A 19598-nucleotide genomic window follows, 5' to 3' on the forward strand; every position below is an offset into this window, starting at 1 on the left:
ATGTCTTTACTCTTATTTGAATATTAGACTTCTGAACAAAGTGATTGCTTCCCCTTAACTACTAAGTGTCTAGAATTTTAGTTTTATCTCAGTTTAACTCCAAAAACAATTATTTTTTACAGTCAGTATTTGCTTATTATCCTTGAAAGTTATCTGGGTATACAATTCTAGATAGACAGTTATTTTCTCTCAGTATTTAAAGATATTGTTCCACTGTCATCTTGCTTCCAGTGTTGCTACTGAAATGACACTTGTCAGTCTGATCAGTATTCCTTTGTAGATCATCTGTCTTCTCCTTCAGGTTATGTTTAAGTTCTTTATCTTTCGCATTCTACAATCAAATGTCATTATACTACAGCATGTCTACTGTGGATTTCTTTTCATTGATCTATTCAGATTCACTGAGCTTCTTGAATCTGAGAATTAGTGCCTTTCATGAATTATGAGAAATTCTCAACTTTTACCTCTTTGAATATTGTACCTTTACATTCTTTGGATTCTCTCCTTTAGGAGATCAAGTTAGACTTAAGTGTTCCCATCTCACTCTGTTCTCCATATTGCTTTATCTCCATTTCGTATTTTCTATCTCATTGTCTCTATGTGTTGAATTCTGGATGATTTGTTTAAATCTGTCTTCTCACTGTCTTTAACCTATTTAACCTATCAAGTTTTTAATTACGGGTATATTTTTTTCATTTCCAAAAGTGTTGTTTGGTTCTTCTTCAAACTTCCTTCATCATTTGGGGTAGTTCCATTATTCCCTCTTTTTCTTTTCTTTGAACATATTAAATGTACTTATTTTGCATTCTGCATATGATGATTTCTGTATTTTTCTCCTTTTGTGTGAATCTGAATCTATAGTTTGTTGTTTTGTCTGAAACAAGTTTATGGTGACTTGTTTTCTGATGTGATCAGTGAATTTTCATTGTGAGTTTACATTCCTCTGAACTTTCCTTTCGGGAATTTTTGGTATGTTTTGTGTTTTTTGGTTTTTGGGTTTTTTTCCTAGCACCTCCATTTTGTTTCTTATGGCCCTCTAACCCTGGACCACTTCAAAGTCAGTTTTCACCTTGAGTTTCCCTCCACTCCCACCCTGTCACTCAGTGTGTGTGTGCTCACAGACACTTACAGGCAGTGTGAATTTCTTCCTCAAATGTATGCCAGTGTCAGGCTGTGATAAGACATTCCTAGAGACTTTTTTCATCCTTCACAGCTCTACTTGGAATAAAGAAGAGAAACTTTAGGTGTTTTCCTAGTTCACTCACTGAGAGTGGTGCCCTTTGGGGATTCACCAATTGTACTGCAGTCCAGCTCAGTCCCTGTTGTGAGCTGAATTGTGTCCCCCAAAATTCATACGTTAAAGTCCTAACCAATGTGACTGTATTTGGAGACAAGGCCTATGAGGAGGTAATTAAGGTTGAGTGGGGTCAGAAGGGTGGGGCCCTGATCTGATAGCACGGGTGTCCTTATAAGAAGAGGAAGAGACAGTAGAGCACCCTTTCTCCACGTGCACACAGAGAAAAGATCATATGGTCGCAGCAGAAAAGGTGGCCATCGACAAACCAGGAAGAGAGGCCTCAACAGGATGGAATTTTCCAGCACCTTGATCTTGGACTTCTTACCTCCTGAACTGTGAGAAGATAAATTTCTTTTGTGTAAGCTACCCCATCTGTGGTGTTTTGTTACAGTGGCCCAAGCAGACTAACACAGTCCCAGACCGTGATTCCTGCCCCCATGCAGGCACAGGTCCTTAAAACTGGGGTTCTTCTAGGCCACAGGGATGGGGACCTAGGACAGTTATCAGTTCCAGAGCCAAATTATCCTGTAGAATTTCACTTTTTCCCAATCTGCCTTCAGTTGTTTTCATTAATTTGCGATGAACTTGGCCATGAATAAAAAATACAGTTAACTAACACAACATTGTAAAGCAATTATACTCCAATAAGAAAAAAATAATAAAGTAAAAATAAATACAGTTAAAATTTTTTTCTAGCATTTTTGGTGTTCAGTAGCTATTGGAGATTTCTCTGTTCAGAAAGGTATGTTAGGTATATGTTGATTTTATTATATTCAAATTTCCCTCCCAAAAGACCATGTCCATATTCTAGTATAAAGGATGATACCTTTTCTTTCAATCATTGTGCCTAATATTCAATATTTTCTATTTTGTGTTTCCTTATTATCTGTGAACTAATTTGATTGTTTCCATTACTTCTATTGGATTCTTTTTACTATTCATGAGCTAATAAAAGCAAATAAGAGTATAGCAGTCTCATTTTGAACCTGTATAACTCTTATCTGTATATTTCATTTTGGATTTCTTTTTTTTTTTTTTCTTTTTAGGACATTGTTGTATATAGTTTGTGAAAACATCCCAGGTCCCTATTATGAGTATGTAGATAGAAGTAGATTTGTGGTATTAAACCCAAGGTTTCATGAAAATCTGGAGGAATCACAAATGCCTCCAATATACATTGTGAATTCTCTTTTTTGTTTCTGTCACACATAGGCTTTCAATCTGAACACTTCCAGTCTCCGTAGAGGTATTATTTATGAGTGAAACTTTTGACTATAAGAGAAGTCAGTTTTGCAGAAGTCATCTGCAAATAGAGTTTTACTTCTATGATATTGTTTATCATAGACTCCACTGAAGAAACTTACAACTAATAAATTCAGTAAACTTGCAGGATTCAAAATCAATATACAAGGACCTGCTGTGTTTCTGTTCACTAACAATGATCGATTGAAAAGAGAAATTAAGAAAACAATGTCATTTACAATTGCATCAAAAAGAGTAAAATACCTAGAAATAGAGGTGAAAGATTTGTACACCAAAAACTACAATATATTGATGAAAGATATTAAAGAAATAAATGGAAGATATTTCATGCTCATGGATTGGAAGGATTAATATTGTTAACATGTTCATACTACCCAAAGCAATCTACAGATTTAGTGAAATCCCTATCAAAATTTCAATGGCATTTTTCACAGAAATAAACAATACTGAAGTTTGGAACCACAAAAGAGCCCAAATAGCCAAAGCAATCTTGAGAAAGAAGAACAAAGCTGGAGGTGCTTCCTGATTTCAAACTATATTACTAAGCTACAGTAATCAAAACAGTATGGTATTGGCATAAAAACACATAGACCAATGGAACAGAGCCCAGAAATAAACTCATATGTATATGGTCAGTTAATTTATGACAGAGGAGCCAAGAATATAACAGTGGGGAAAGGACAGTTTCTATAATAAATGGTGCTGGGAAAGGTGGACAGCCACATGGAAAGGTTGAAACGACACCTCCATCTTACACCATAAAACTAGTAGAAGAAAACATAGGGGGTGAGCTCCTTGACATTCGTCTTAGCAGTGATTTTTTGGTTATGAAACCAAAAGCAAAGGCAACAAAAGCAAAAATAAACAAGTGGGACTATAGCAAATAAAAAGCTTCTGCATAGCAAAGGAAACATCAACAAAATGAAAAGGTAACCTACAGAGTGGAAGAAAATATTTGCAAATTATATATGTAATAAGGGGTTAATATCCCAAAAATATAAAGAACTTGTATAACTGAATAGACACTTTTCCAAGGGAGGTAAACAAACGACAGACAGGTACATGAAACATGCTCAACATCACTAATCATCAGGGAAATGCAAATCAAAACCATGATGAGATATCACCTCACCCCTGTTGGGATGACTGTCATCAAAAAGAAAAGAGATAGCACGTACTGGTGAGGATGTAGAGAAAAAGGAACCCTCATACACTGTTGGTGGGATTGTATTGGTGTAGCCACTATGGAAAACATCGTGGAGGTTCCTCAAAAAAATTAAAACTATAATTGGTATATGATCGAGCAGTTTCACTTCTGAGTATATATCCAAAAGAAACAATCACTATCTGGAAGGGATCATCTGTACCCCCATGTTCATTGCAGCATTATTTACAATAGCCAAGACATGGAAACAACCTAAGTGTCCATCAGTGGATGAATGGATAAAGAAGATGTGATGTGTGTATATATACACATACAATGGAATATTACTCAGCCACGAGAAGGAAGGAAACCCTGCCATTTGCAACAACATGGATGGACCTTGAAGGCATTATGCTAAGTGAAATCTGTCAGAGAAAGAGAAATACTAAATGATGTCACTTCTATTTAGAACCTAAAACAAACAAAAACCTCATAGAAACAACAGATTGGTGATTGCCAGCGGCAGGGGTGGGTGTGGGTAAAATGGGTTGGGGGGGGTCAAAGGATACAAGATTTCAGTTATAAGTTCTGGGGATGTAATGTGCAGCATGGTGACTGTAGTTAACAATATTGTATATTTGAAAAGTACTAAGAGCGGATCTTAAAGTTCTCATCACAAGAAAAGAATTCTAGATCAAATTCTTGACTTTTATGAAATCGTCCATATTTTTTAAATTACAATTCTTCAGAGAAACAATTTTGTAAATATTTTTAAGGCTTCTATAGTGAGTCCCTTAAAACAGAATTTGTAGAGAATCTGAATAGAAAGCCATAAGTTAAATTTTTTTTTTTTTAATTTCATGTACTCTGAGATGCTTAAGCAGCTTTGGAGATGTGTCTTTTTTAGAAAAATAGTTCATAAAATTACAGTGAGGTTGTGATCACACACACAAACCTTATGCGGTCCATTGTATATTGAATAAATTTATTTTAAAATTATATATCAAATAATTTATTAAGATGGAAACTATTTAATTTTACTAAGAAAAATGTTGACGCTAAAGAATTTGTTTTTTACTCGGGATCTAAAATTTGTAGCTAAAAACCAGCAGGTGTCACTGTGATAACAGATTTTTTTTTTTCCCCCACTAAGCAGTTTTGTGTAGATGGGTGCATACCATCTGTGAACAAAAATGTGTAAGAAATAATGAAAGTGAGTTATATCCTGAGCAAAAATGTCAGAATTTAAGAAAGCATATATATAGTATCCCTGGAGGGTTAGGAGTACTTTTGAGAATTGTTATTTTTTCCTAACTTTCTTCATGTTTCATACATACAGATTTATAAATTATATTATTGATGTGAAGGTATTATTAGCAGTAAAAGTACAGTAAAAACCCCTGGTGAGGCTTTGGACTTTATCCTGAAGTGTAGAATAGTACACAATTCATTAGGTTACATCTTGTGTAGCCAAAATCAAGTCAAACAGAGCATTCCCCATAATGTTTTTAAATGGATTTGGAAAAAAACCTTGGTCCTTTCCTCCAAATTATAGTTTTATAACTTCTAAATTAATTTTTAGAGACAAAAATACGGTAATTGGTGGAAAATAATAGTAGGAATTAAAGAGCTGGTTGTCAGGGTATCTTTTTCCCGCCAACTATGGAAGCCAAAGTAGAATCTAATACACATTTATTCATCGAAGCATTGTGCTGTGTCTGGATTGTATTCCAAGAGAACTATAGTCAGTAATAGCACTCCATCTTAGTGGAATTTATGATCAGTTTTGCACATGTAATAACGAAATAGAAAAACCAGGACAATAGTATTACACAGTATCATATCAAAGACGACGCTCTACCAAGAAAACAGTTTATGATTAAGCGAATTCCTAGTAGGAACTATCTTTGTAAGTTATAATCAGAGAATCATTAGTAATAAAGATAAAACTTGAATTCAGTAGGATTTGGAGAGTGAGAAGAATGGCAGAATATCCGGTTCAGTTTAGTGCATTAAGCATTTATGAAGCACCTGTGGTCCAGCCACTTTGTATTCCTAGGTAAATTGTAGGGATTTTTAAAAAATGCATAAAGCTCAGTTTCTGCCCTTGTTTATCAAAAACGCAAATGAAAATACTGGCAAGTTCATACAATAATTACTAGACTTCTTTGGTGTTGAAAATATCAGAGAAGACTGGAAATTGGAAAGTGCACTTGTTTGAGAGTCAAAAGACCTAAGTTTCAGTTATGCTTCCATCGCTAAATTTACAGACTTAACATCACTTAGACAATTTTCACATCACTTCCAACTTTATTAATTTGTGCATAGCCTGTAGGTTAATGAGACTGTGTGGCACAATGACAGTGTGACAGGAAGGTTGCGCTATAGAGTCAGATGTGTGACTGTTAGAGGAAATTGCTACCCTGCGCGTGGGTTTTTGAGAATGTGACTGAAAATAGCAATTCCTAGTCTAGACAGGGCAGGGATAGCGATGAAGATCTCAGTTTGGAATTTAAGATTGTGAGAATTTTTAACATCCATATATAGGTATGTCTATGCACTGTTTATATTTCTTATGACAACAAAATTTAGATAATCAGCCCTGTTGCTTTTTTATATATAATCATAATTGTTAGCCCAAGTGACTGAATTTTTTTGCTTTTGAGAACAGCATCACTATTAGGAAGATCAAAAAGATGTTAAGATATCTTTATCTTTTAGATAAATATTTTGCTTTTATACATTAGTGAGAAAATACTATGGGCTTTTATTAGGCAGCTAGGCCTATTTAAGGATTTCCCATTTCCTTTCCCAGAAGATTAAGTTATTCAAGGACAAAGAATGTGTTTTGTGCTGTTCTCTATCCCATGCTTAGAACATGTGCTGTGTGTTAAAAAAAAAAAGTTCTCTCCATAGTATAAGGCTAGTAATGAGTTTGATTAAGTGAGGTTTGAATTACCCTTGCTATTTTTGTTACATTTGTGTTTCACAGTGGATGAATATGAAGATAAAGACTAGATGAACATGTTCTGTTATTTTTAGTCTACACCATCAGGTTTCTGGTCTGTCACCTAGCTTATAATATTTGCTATTTCTCTCAGGAAAGCTTTTAAGATAAACTATATACTGTGAAAGTAGAAAGTTGACATCTTTTGGAAAACACAGTGACTCCCAATTACCAAATATATATCTGTTTGGGAATGAATCTTCAGATAGAGACAATGATGTACATAGTGATCAGGCTTTTCTAGCCACAAGGACTTTTGTGTCTCAAAGTATTATAGTACCAGCAGCAGGACCAGTGATGTAAGCTAGTAATCAGCCACTATATTGAAGGCCTTTTTTTTTTTTTTTTTTGAGAGATGTATTTAGAGTTTCAACTTGTGGGAGCTGGACTGCAGCTCTGGAAGCAGTATTGCCGGGTAGGAACGGGGTGGGGGGGGGAAGAATCCATTCCTGAAGGGAGGCTTCTTTGGTAGAGGCCGAATCCTCCCTCATCCCCAGTTCCGGCCTCTCTCCAGTCTGCTTTCCTTGCTGTTGTTACACTTACTGCCTTGAAACAGAAAGTTCTCCATCCCACTTCCCAATGAAGTATCACCGTTTCTTATCTGGTGCTAAAGAGATTTTCAAGTTTTTTAAATGATTTGTTGAGATTAAGTAGTAGATGAGAGAAGAGAAGCATCCCTCTTCACCACCAACACACACACACGTTTTTAACGTACTTAGGTGACAGTGATAGTTCTTTAAACGCACCACCGGGTTAAAGGAACCTCCATTTGCAGATTCAGTGAGCTCCCATAACGTTTTGTCCCTGGTCCTCTTAAGGTGGGACATCCTGTGAGCCGACCAGTTGGCTGTGAGTTTGCTACCCATAGGCTTCCCCTGGGGCTGGAGAAGTGACAGGGGGCTGGGGGGAGCAGCCCCCAGGGTTTATTTTCATTTCTTTTCTTCTTTCTTGCCTGAACTGATCCCGCCATCCCAGACATGGGTTACCATGAAGTGAGTCAGTGCTGTTGGAGGTGCCGGGTCCCACTGGTGTCTTCACGCCGGAGAGGATGACAAAACGCCTTCCTCTCGTCCGTATCGGATACACGTGTTTGTGTGTATCTCTTGTATCGATTCTGGGTTTATTCTCTTATCATCTCATGGAGGTATTTCATTAGGGACACAGAGTAAAACAACACTTGAATCCTGGAATGTGTGGACATTCCTAATGTTAATCACCTGAAAAAGTGGTTATTCTTAGGACCAGGCAGGTGTGGAAACCTCTCTCTCCCCTCCTGTCCCCTCCCCCCACTGTTCATCTGGACTTTCGGAAGTCTAGGCACACTTGATAGCAGCCTTAGTGGGTAGGGGTTACAGATGACCTCTGCCTCGTATGGAGGTGGTCAGGGAGTCTTTGTAGGAGGGCCTGGGCCAGAGATGAGTGAGTTATGCTTTATAAACCAGATTATCTGGTTATATTTTGTGACCCTTAACATTTTGTGACCCCCAATATTTTGTGACCCCCAGTCTTTAGTGAAACCCTTTTTTTTTAATGTTCCAACATGATCTCCGCTGTGTGGAGGGAATTAAGGAAGGAGCTGACCCCCAGTCTCAAACATGCTTGGTGGTGACAGCAGGGAGAGGGGAGAGAGCCCCAAGGGGCTCCCTCCCAAGGGGGAGGCGGGTGACGCACCTGTGAGGTCTGGTTTCCATTGCCCACCTAGATTCAATTTTAGTAAAGAAAAGGACAAGTTCCTTTTTAAGTGTTCGGAAAAGGAAAACTCAAGGCTACAGCAAGTGAAAAGTAAGAGGCAATATGCATAGTTGCTGTGGCCAGCGGACTGGCTGAGCCAAGTCTAGGTCCCCATCGTATCTTAAACACAAAACAAAACAAAACTTTGATTAATTGTGTACAGAAGAAAAATGCATGTTTCAAACATTAGTTATAATCAATTAAACTAGTTTTATTTCCATTTTTTAGAAGATGAAAAATAAAAAAAGATTATGCAAAATCCTTCATTTAACATATTACAAGCGTGTTAGAACTGCCTCCTAAACCCAGGACGCCCCCCATCCGCCAGGCTCCACATTTACCCTTTAACTGCTGCTCCGCCCATCTGCTCACATTTAAGCAGAATGCCTGGAAAGAACTTACCTTACCTTGTATTCTCCCCTGAGTCCACCCCAGCCCCTCCTTCAGTACCACTCCTCCACTGAAGCCCCTCTTACCGAGGTCACCAGAAGCCTCCATCAGGCCAAATCCAGTGCTCGGTCCTCGGTTCATGTTACTCTATCAGCAGCTGACACAGTTGATCCCTCCCTCCTTCTAGAGACGCTGTCTTCACCTGGGTCCCTGACGGCCACACAGTCCTGCTTTGCCTTCTCCCCTCTGTGGGCCTCCTCTTCCAGGCTCTGATTGTTGCTGTGCCTCACAGATTTCCAGCCTGTTCTCTTCCCTGCAGCCCCGTCCCATGCTTTTCTCGACACCCAGTTTCTATCTCCAGCCCTGACTTTCGCCCTCATATATTCAGCTGCCCGATTAGCACCTCCACTTAGGTCTCTAGAATGTACGTCAGACTTCGGTGTCTGAAGAGACCTTGCTGCCCCTTCCTCTCAGACCTGCTCCCCCAGGCTTCCCAGCTCTGTGTACAGCACCACTGTTTATCCAGTTGCTCGGGTCAAAATCCAGGCATCAGTTCTCACCCCACGCCCCACATCCAGTCCATCAGTTAGCAACTTGGCTCTGTCTTTGTTATCCCCGGTCTAACCACCAATTCTTACCACCTCCACGCCTGCAATGCTGGTCTCAGCCACCGCGGTGTTCTCCGTGCACCGCCGGTTCTTACCGTCTCCTTGCTCATCCTCTTGCTTCCCCCAGCCCTACCCAATCCATTTTCCACGCAGCAGCCATGGATCCTTTAGAAAGCGCGGAGCAGATCTTGTCACTCACCGACTTAAACCCTCTAATGACACCCTCTCCCGCTCAATAAAATCCAAGCCCCTTTGCATGGCCTGCGAGGTCCTGTTGCTGTCACGTTTCATCTCCCTCCCCATACACCTCGCTTAGTTCCATCTGGCCACGCTGGCTTTCTTGCTGATCTTCAAACACACCTGAGCTCATTTCCACCTGGGAGCCTTTGCCTGCCGTGCTCTTCCCTCAGATCCCACCGAGATTCCTTCCCTCTCATTCCTTAGCTCTCTGTTCAAATGCTCCCTCCTCCAAGAGGCCTTCCCTGACCACTCAAGCCTTAAATAGCACCCTCCCATTGGTATTTAATGTTTCGCTGACTAGAACATAAGCCCATGAAGGCAGGAACCTTGTCTGCCTTATCCATTCTATATTCCCAGTACCTGGCATGTGGGACTTACTCATTGAATGGATGGATGGATGGATAGATGGATGGATAGATATGCTATAGTCTTTGAACCTGTATTTCTTTACACCTGATTTTTTTAAGGTATAATATGAAAGAACTGAGGTATTTCTTAAACTTAATTCTACATTTAGTAATGGATTTTAAAAAATCATTTAAAGATCCTTAAGCTTTTGAATGACAATGCTAGTCATTAGACATTCCATAGAAATAGTTTCCTCTTTATTGAAGTATCATATATAGCACTGCAGCATACTGTTCCAGGGAAAAATAAAATCTCTCTACAGAAACTACTGGAAACTAAAGTTGAATTATAATAGAAGTATGGTGTTTCTATTAAAAATATTTAGACTCTAACCAGAAAATGTTTGGTGCTTCTCATGTCATTACCAAACCATCCAAATAATAATCTCTATGAAGAGGAGATAAGATCATTGTATCATAACTGAATCGGACAGAAGTGTCTGAGAACCACCAGAGGTTCCCAGAGGTGGGATACTTGAGGGGTAAGAGTGTCCACTACGAGTTCAAATTCCACCTCTGCTGCTTATTAACTGGGTGACCGTGGGCAAGTTACCTAACCTCTCTGTGCCTCGCTATCCGCATCTGTAAAATATGGGTAGTAAAAGTACCAAAACCTACCTAGTTTGTTCTGAGGATTAACTTCGTTAACTTACGTCATATATTTTAAACAGAGCCTGACGTATAAGTGCTGTATTTAACGTTTGCTTTTATAACAGTTGCATTATCATCACCATCTCTTCTAGAGGTCCATTTAGGAACTTACTCTTTGTAATCCACCCATAGAAAGGTTGATAGGTCATGATCATAAGTAGCTTAAGCTTCTTAAAGAGAAGTCCATAGCAGCTCTCTCGTCTTGGAGCACTTAGCTAGATCAGACTGCTTTCTGTGATCCTAAAATACATATGAAAGCCAAAGAAATACTAGTTTTCTAAACCCTTAGATGGCACGTCCATACAGCTGGTACCACAAATGATGTCACATGTCAGGAAAACCAGCTAATATATTCCACGGACTCATAGGTACTTCTCAGGATGAAATGTGTTTTACTTCTAGTTCCCAGGCTGGTCTTTGATTCAGACCCAAATGAGAGAAAAATCAAGCCTTTCAAATAGGTCTCTGCTGAACCCATTTTGATAGCACTTAATTTATTGGAGTTATTCATTTGCCACATTTAGTAGTAGTGGTGAAATTCCTCATTTCTCAAAACAAGTTTTGCTTCCACCCTTTCAAAAGCATGTTATTGGGATGTGGGTAGGTTGTCTGGGGCCAGTCTCTTATCTAGAGACCAGATTCAAAAAGTCTGAGTTCAGCGAAGTGACTTAGGCTGCACGCTCTTGTTTTGTTTAATAAGCATGTACGGGTCTGGCTGAAACACAGTGCTCTCCCCACTAGGAACAATGCCATACACATCATTTCCTGCAATAATGGAGTTGGAAGGCGATTATCTACTCACAAAACAGGCTGAAACAACAGTTCCTGATATTCTTCTCAAATACTTTAACTTCCCAAGGAATCCGGAAAAAATAATTCCATGAGACAGTGTTGTGAATGAAGGTATGACATTTCAGTTTCCTTCACTGGAACCCAGTGACCAGCAGAAATGAATTACTACCCACTTGGCGTTACTGAGAGGGGCTCTGGCTGGGTGAGTTGTCTATCTTTGCTTTGGGACCCCTGTACTTGTGAGAGGATGGCCATGGGTTCCTTTTTGTCCATTTATGGGAACCATCCTAGAGATTACCTGCAGTTTCTGGAACTAATTTTATGACATTGTTTCCTTTTACTCCTAAAGAGAATTTGAGACTTCTGTTTCAGACTTTCTGGACAAGAAATGTATACTTTCTAGCAAGAATGAGCCTACATGTTTTATAGTAGTGTGAGAGCTTTTTAAACCCTGCGGCTCCTTTATCTTAAATATGGGATGGTAAATATTCATAATAAGAGCCTTCTTCTCTGTGACCCTTAACCATCCAGGCATCGCCCAGGTAGCCTAATGATGTGCATATGGCAGAAAGGAGTGATTAGGATGAAAGGTTTAGACACTGTCTTCTGGAATTTTCATGTGAAGGAAAACTTTGCAACAAATTATTTCATCAGGGATGCACACATAGGTTTTCTTCACGTCCTGAGACGAAATTGGGCACAGTCATTTGGCTGCCAACGTACGATGCCAGTTGTAAAACTCTTTGAAAACTTCCAGGAGATTGCCTGCTTTGAATTTCATCTGAATATTTGACTTTGTGTTGACATACCCTCCCTACTAAATAAAAGGTATAATATATTGTGTGCAAGTGTCGCTGGGAGGGACAGTCAGCAGAATGAAGAGAAACCTGAGACACTGTAATTACCCAGGGAGGTTATAGAAGCTGCGGAAGTTTGTCACAGAAACGTAGACTGTCTTCAGGCCGCTTGTTTGGGTTTCATAAATCTTCTCCCTGCCTGGAAGCTTAGGTATTGATTTAGTGTCTTTTCATTCAGATACATCAAGTCAAAGTGTTTGACATATTTCTCTAAGGAAATAGATAACTTTCTAAAACGTAGTACGAAATTGGCATTTAAAATTGTTTCTTTCTGATTGTATCAGAAATTGGCCAGTTCTTCAGAAATAGTGGAAATAGCTAACCTGAGACTTTCTTCCTTTAAGATGTCTTTCCCTTTAGCCCGGCCCTTACTTGACAGTGTAGCTGGCACCCTCCATCCGGCTCCTGAAGTCCACATGTCCACACTGTGGACTTGTCTCCTTTTGACTCCCACCAGCTCTGTTCAAGTCAAGAGACTCAAATTGAGAAACTGTAGGTGGAAGTGGGTCAGATTGTTTTGGTAAAAAGGTAACAGGTAAAACTCAGGGTCTAGCGAAGGGTCCAGGATGAAGCTAAGCCTGACAGGAGGACTTGGGCCCTCACGTGGTGATGGACGGGAAGCAGCCACGTGCAGTTCTGGGACGTGGTTAAGGTAGGCCCTGCGGGTGGAAAAGGGCCAGGCGAGGTCTTGGCACCCTCTTCCTTCTGTGGCGTCTGCTGGGCCGGATTTCAGTGGTCTTAGGCATAGTTCAGGAGCTTACGGAGAATAGACCGTGTCTGGAGCCTTAGGTCAGTTGCCTTGGCTGTTTGGCTCTAGTTCGTATCAGTGGAGTCGTTTCTGGCTTCTTATCTTGGCTCACTCCCAGGACTGGCTTAACACAATAGTTAGCCAATTCTATAAATCCCAGTTACCTTCATCGTCTTTCTAACGACCGCAGAGGGAAATCACCAGCTGTGAATAATCAGCACATGGGTGGAACACTTAAATCCTAACGGCTGCGGTATATATCTAAGGATGGACGCTATTAATGTTTTCTAGTATCAACATGATTTCCTTGGTAATATAGCAGTTCAGTAAGATGTATCAGTTAAGTTCCAGTTTGTTCCTCATTTTCAATTCATTTTTACCCGTTGTGCTGGATAAACAATAGATTATGAATCTGCATTTACCATGATACCGTTTTTATAAGCACTTTGAAATATAGAATGAAATTTTTCTAAAGCAAAATCTGTCTTAGACTGTATCCAGGGGCTGCATCGCTAATCCAGTCCACATTTATCTCATTCTTGCGATGTACTTTGCAGAGCAGGGGATGTAACTGAAGTATATGTGGCTGCTACTTACGAAAGACTTCAGGTGAAAAAACAAAAACTAACTTACATGGAATGGTTGGAAAACAATTTGAAACTAAATTTTAGACCTCTTGGGTTGTACAGGAGGAAGAGACCACGGTGGGCTGACGCAGTTCATTCCATCTTTCAAGGACCCTTCATGGAAGAGGCAGGATGTAAAAGATGAGGGGAATGTCATTGGACAGAAAAGAAGAGAGAGAGAAACGTTTAGGAGCCTCTTTTGGACGCCAGGCTCTTCGATGGTAGCGTCGTATACGTGATCTCATTAATCCTGCTGAGTAGACATTTATATCCCTGTTTATACATGAGAATATTAAGGATTAGAGAGGTTACATAGCTTGCTTAAGCTCAAATAACTAGAGGGTTGCTAATGAGTAGCGGTTAAGGTTATTGGCTCTGAATTCCAGGAATTTTTGAATTTGTATCCCATCCTGTCTACCGACTGGCTATGCTTAATGTCTGAACTGCAGATTTTTTTCACCTGTAAACTGGGGACAATAACAACAGCTGCCTCATAGATTTAGTGTGATGAAAAACTAATGAGACGAAGAACTTGGCGGTTTCTGACACACTGTACCTGCTCAATAAATGTTTTAAAAATATATAGAGAAAGAATGTGAGTGAGATTCATACCTACTCTTGTCTGACTCCAAAGCCTATATACCCTGTATTATATGACCCTGCAGAGGGAGCAGGTAGAAAATTCCAGAGAGGAGAGGAAGTACAAGCAATGTGTCTGCTAAAGAAAGGTGAAGTCCTCTTCATGCCTGACGTAAGGTCGGGTTGGTGAAGTAATGGCACAGCGATGGGATAAATCGGGTGGACGCTGATTCTGTAGGACCTCAGAAGCTGGGCAGAGGGTTGAGGCTGGAGGCCGCAGAGATCCCGAAGGCCAGCGAGCTGGCGGATGGGGCTAAGGGTGTGGCTCTCAGCAGTGTGGGTGGCGAGGGGGGCAGTTCTGGGACTCCGCTTGTGACGCCACCAAGGAAGGCGTGAGGTCACATGGCCCCGCACTGGGGGAATAAAGAACAGGAAGAAGGGCCACGTGGGAGGATGCTGGCCCGGGTGTCACCACCTCGCACAGCTGGCAGCACAAATGGGGGGCGCTCAGTGCCGCCCTCCCTGCTGGGAGACCCCATCCCGCTGCCAGGGCCCTGGCCCTGGCTTCCCTGCTGTGGACCTGACCTCCCTGATGACCTCCCTGACCTCTCTGACCTCCCTGACCTTCTTCACCTACCTGACCTCTGACCTACCAGCGCTACAGTCAGCTTTAACTAGAGATGATTTTGTCTTGATTAAGAGAAAAAGTCAACAGTGTTTTATTCTAGATAATCACAAAATTGAATGAAGGAGAAAAATGTAGTGCACCAGAGCGTCCCTTCGAGCGTGATCTTCTGCCTTCAGCGAGCTCACGGCCTGTTCGTTTGTTTCGTTTGAAGCCTCACGTTACTGTTTTAATGCCCACCTGTAATTTATGGACGATGCAGTAAAGTGACTACACTGCTCAAAAGACCATTCTTTACATTTTCACCAGGTAAGGTCAGTTTGAGTACAGTAATGCTCAGCCTTTCCTTAGCAGTGTAGCTGAGTGGTTCTGCCTAATAGGTCTTACGATTATCTACAAAGGTTAATATCTGAAGATAAAAAGAAATCAAACTGAATGTTTCCTGAGCAGATCCTTTGTTAATTAGACTAAAAGCTGGCATCTGTAGGCACAGGTATTGCTAACATATCAAAGGAGCCCAAGTCTTGCAAATTAATAACTATTGTATGTTCAGCCAGTGGTTGGAATGAAAACATATAAGAATTGTAGTAATAACAGTAATAATTATATCATGTTAGGAAAGAGTATATCCTAATGATTAAGAATATGGGATCCCGGGCTTCCCTGGTGGCGCAGTGGTTGAGAGTCCGCCTGCCGATGCAGGGGACACGGGTTCGTGCCCCGGTCCGGGAAGATCCCACATACCGCGGAGCGGCTGGGCCTATGAGCCGTGGCCGCTGAGCCTGCACGTTCAGAGCCTGTGCTCCACAACGGGAGAGGCCACAACAGTGAGAGGCCCGTGTACCGCAAAAAAAAAAAAAAAAGAATATGGGATCCCCAGAGAGTCATGGGGTCGAGTCCTGACCTCACTCCTCTTTAGCTGAATAAACTTTGCATGTTGTATCATAAATCATAGTTTACAAAAAACCTTGCTCACATGTTTATTTATCTGAACCGGTCAGTTCTGGGAGGTAGGCAGGAAAGGGGTTAGTATTCTCATCTGACGTAAGAACTGAAGTTCAAAGAGGCATTAAGTAACTTAACTGAAGTTAATTAATGGCAAATCCAAGACTCAAAATCTGGTGCTTTTTCCTCTACATCGTTCAGCTGCACAGACCAAAAACAAGACAGTGAAGGAGCCCCGACTTTCCTGAATGTAAGAGCAGGTCCCTCAAAGTGAGAGAGTGGCATGGACATATATACACTACCAAACGTAAAATAGATAGCTAGTGGGAAGCAGCCGCATAGCACAGGGAGATCAGCTCGGCGCTTTGTGACCACCTAGAGGGGTGGGATGGGGGGGTGGGAGGGAGGGAGACGCAAGAGGGAAGAGATATGGGAACATATGTATATGTATAACTGATTCACTTTGTTATAAAGCAGAAACTAACACACCATTGTAAAGCAATTATACTCCAATAAAGATGTTTAAAAAAAAAAAAAACAGGTCCCTGATAGCAGTGGTTTCTGAGGGCCGGCCCACAGACAGTGATGATGCATGACAGCATTTTCCTGTGTGTGTCATTCAGACTTGAGGGCTGATGGTGAAGTGAGAAAATGTGGGGCAGAGTAGGGAGCTTTAAAGAGTTAAACTTATTCAATTTAAAGGACTGCCTTTTACTCTAAGGTTACATCTTTCCTACTTTTGGGTGTTAAAATAGTCTTATAAAATGATGACAGAACATAGTAATTTTTTTGTTGTTGTTAACATCTCTACTTGATGCAATAGAACTTTGGCAAAACCATATTGGTTAACAAACTTTGTTTTAGAAATTTTTTGAGTCCAGAATTTGAGAATCAATGCTCTAGCGTGATTGCATTATTTTATGTATTAAGAGTGTAAGTTTACAGTGTTATTTAGTTATCTACATTAAGCCATAAAATCAGGCACTTGATTTTTATACACATTGAATTTTCTCTTTCTTTTTTATTGTCTGAGTCAGTGATTCTTAGCTTTTTAGGCAGCAGTCACAGACCGCTTTGAGAATCTGATGAAAACTGTGGATTCCTCTCACTACCCCACCCTCAAAAAGCACACGCACAATTACCAGTACAAAGTAGTTTGCAAACTTGGCAGTACTGAAAATAAGGAGCCTCTAGGCGGCGCTAGTCTGTTTGATCATATATCCCATTCTGTTTTTTTCATCTTGTTTGTTTTGCTCTGTTAGGTATTAGGGCTTATACAGGGGACGTTGGTTTCACAAGAGACAGGGTAGGGCTTCCCTGGTGGCACAGTGGTTAAGAATCCACCTGCCAAGGCAGGGGACATGGGTTCAAGCCCTGGTCCAGGAAGGTCCCACATGCCCCAGAGTAACTAAGCCCGTGCGCCATAACTACTGAGCCCACGAGCCACAACTGCTGAAGCCCGTGTGCCTAAGCCCGTGCTCCACAACAAGAGAAGCTACCACAATGAGAAGCCCACGCACTGCAATGAAGAGTAGCCCCTGCTTGCTGCAACTAAAGAAAGCCCGTGTGCAGCAATGAAGACCCAAAAATAAAAAAAATAAAATAAATAAATTTATATATAAATATATGTATAAATATATAAATTGATATAAAAAAAGAGATAGGGTAGAAGGCTCAGTGTCAGGACCCAGTGTTTATTTGGAGGTCCCTATATCTCGTGTGGTTTTTCAGGTAGAGCTGTCATTTGATGGAAGATTGTAAATATTATTAGATGGTTTTGGCAAGGAAGTGGGGAGCAAGGGTTCTTATATACAGTCGTGATGGTATAAGTTGATGTAATTTCTTTGGAGGGCAATCTGGAAATATCTATCAGCATTTAAAGTGCACATACTTGTATGTGAAGACATGTATACCAAGGTCTTTGTTGGAGCTTTTCATATATGAGTAAACAACTGGAAACATACATATCCATCGGTATGAGACTGGTTATATAAATTATGTATTCAAACTAGAATACGATGCAGCCATGAAAAAGGATGAAGCAGCACTACTGATGATAAAATGGAATGACCCCCAAAATATATTGTTATGTGAAAATGCATTTTAAAAGGAGGAAATGCACACACACATGGGTTTGGCTGTTTCTGGAGTTTACATAGCAGCTGGTAATAATGACTGGCTTGGAGGTGAGGCCTGGGGAGACAAGGGTCTGCAGTGGGAGAGATACTTACTTTTTCTTTATATTGTGGTGCCTGAATAATTTTAACTGGGTCCTGGTATTAGTTTTTTAAAAAGCTAGTTTTTTTGTTTTTAAATTAATTAATTAATTAATTAATTTTTTGGCTGTGTTGGGTCTTCGTTTCTGTGCGAGGGCTTTCTCTAGTTGTAGCAAGCGGGGGCCACTCTTCATCGCGGTGCGCAGGCCTCTCACTGTCGTGGCCCCTCTTGTTGCGGAGCACAAGCTCCAGACGTGCAGGCTCAGTAGTTGTGGCTCACGGACCTAGTTGCTCCATGGCATGTGGGGTCTTCCCAGACCAGGGCTCGAACCCATGTCCCCTGCATTGGCAGGCAGATTCTCAACCACTGTGCCACCAGGGAAGCCCCTAAAAACCTAGTTTTTAAAAAGAACAAATTTTTAAAATCAGTATGCAATATGAGAAAAAGAGATGAAAGGGTATTTACATTAGATGAAATCTGCCTAAATGAAAGGGATGATGCAACACCAACAGACTTTTCTTTTTTTTTTTTTTTTATTTGTTTTGCGGTACACGGGCCTCTCACTGTTGTGGCCTCTCCCGTTGCGGAGCACAGGCTCCGGACGCGCTGGCTCAGCGGCCATGGCTCACAGGCCCAGCCGCTCCACGGCATGTGGGATCTTCCCGGACCGGGGCATGAACCCGCGCCCCCTGCATCGGCAGGCGGACTCTCAACCACTGCACCACCGGGGAAGTCCCAGACTTTTCTTTTTTAAAAATTTTATTGAAGTAGAATTGATTTACAATGTTGCATTAATTTCTGCTGTACAGCAAAGTGATTCAGTTATACATATGTATACATTCTTTTCCATTATGGTTTATCCCAGGATACTGACTATGTATCCCTGTGCTATACAGTAAGACCTGGTTGTTTATCCATCCTGTGTATACTAGTTTGCATCTGTTAATCCCAAACTCCCAATCCACCCCTCCCCCTTGGTAACCACATGTCTGTTCTCTATGTCTGTGAGTCGAACAGACTTTTCTCTTCGCCTCATTCGCTAATGTAAGAACAGGGGACACCTGATGGAGGTGAGAACTGGTAAATGAGTAAATCAAAGGAAATAGCTTCTCACGCAGCGTGTGGCCAGTGTAAGGGATTTACCGCCAGAGGCCTAGAGTCAAATATTGTGGCTGGAGTTTCTTTTTTTTTTTTTGGAAGTCTGGTCACTTCTGTGCAGTCATAACACTGTCGTTACGCAAGAAAAGATAAGGGTAATCAGACCTGGTGGTGCAGGGTGTGAGCTGATCATTGCAAAGGAAGGAATTTCTCCCCAACCTCCCTTCTTTTTTGGCTTCTTCCAGTGCCTCAGAATAAACATTACACAATTGGCTAGGTCTGCTTTGAAGAATGGACAGTACTTCCTCTGAATCATTAGATATCACCCACAGCCAAAGGAAGGATTCCAGACCTGCCAGGGCAGCAAAGCTCA

General features: G+C 40.9%; 1 protein-coding gene across 1 annotated transcript in view; it reads left to right on the forward strand.

Annotated features, from left to right (window-relative positions):
* Nucleotides 1-19598, forward strand: part of BLOC1S5 (biogenesis of lysosomal organelles complex 1 subunit 5) — a gene marked incomplete at its 5' end in the record, with an annotated part of 76740 nt that overhangs the window by 42392 nt on the left and 14750 nt on the right. The gene's annotated exons all lie outside the window — the stretch shown is intronic.

This window comes from Leucopleurus acutus, assembly GCF_964270905.1.
Source record: "Leucopleurus acutus genome assembly, chromosome: 10".
NCBI classification, from domain to species: Eukaryota; Metazoa; Chordata; class Mammalia; order Artiodactyla; family Delphinidae; genus Leucopleurus; species Leucopleurus acutus.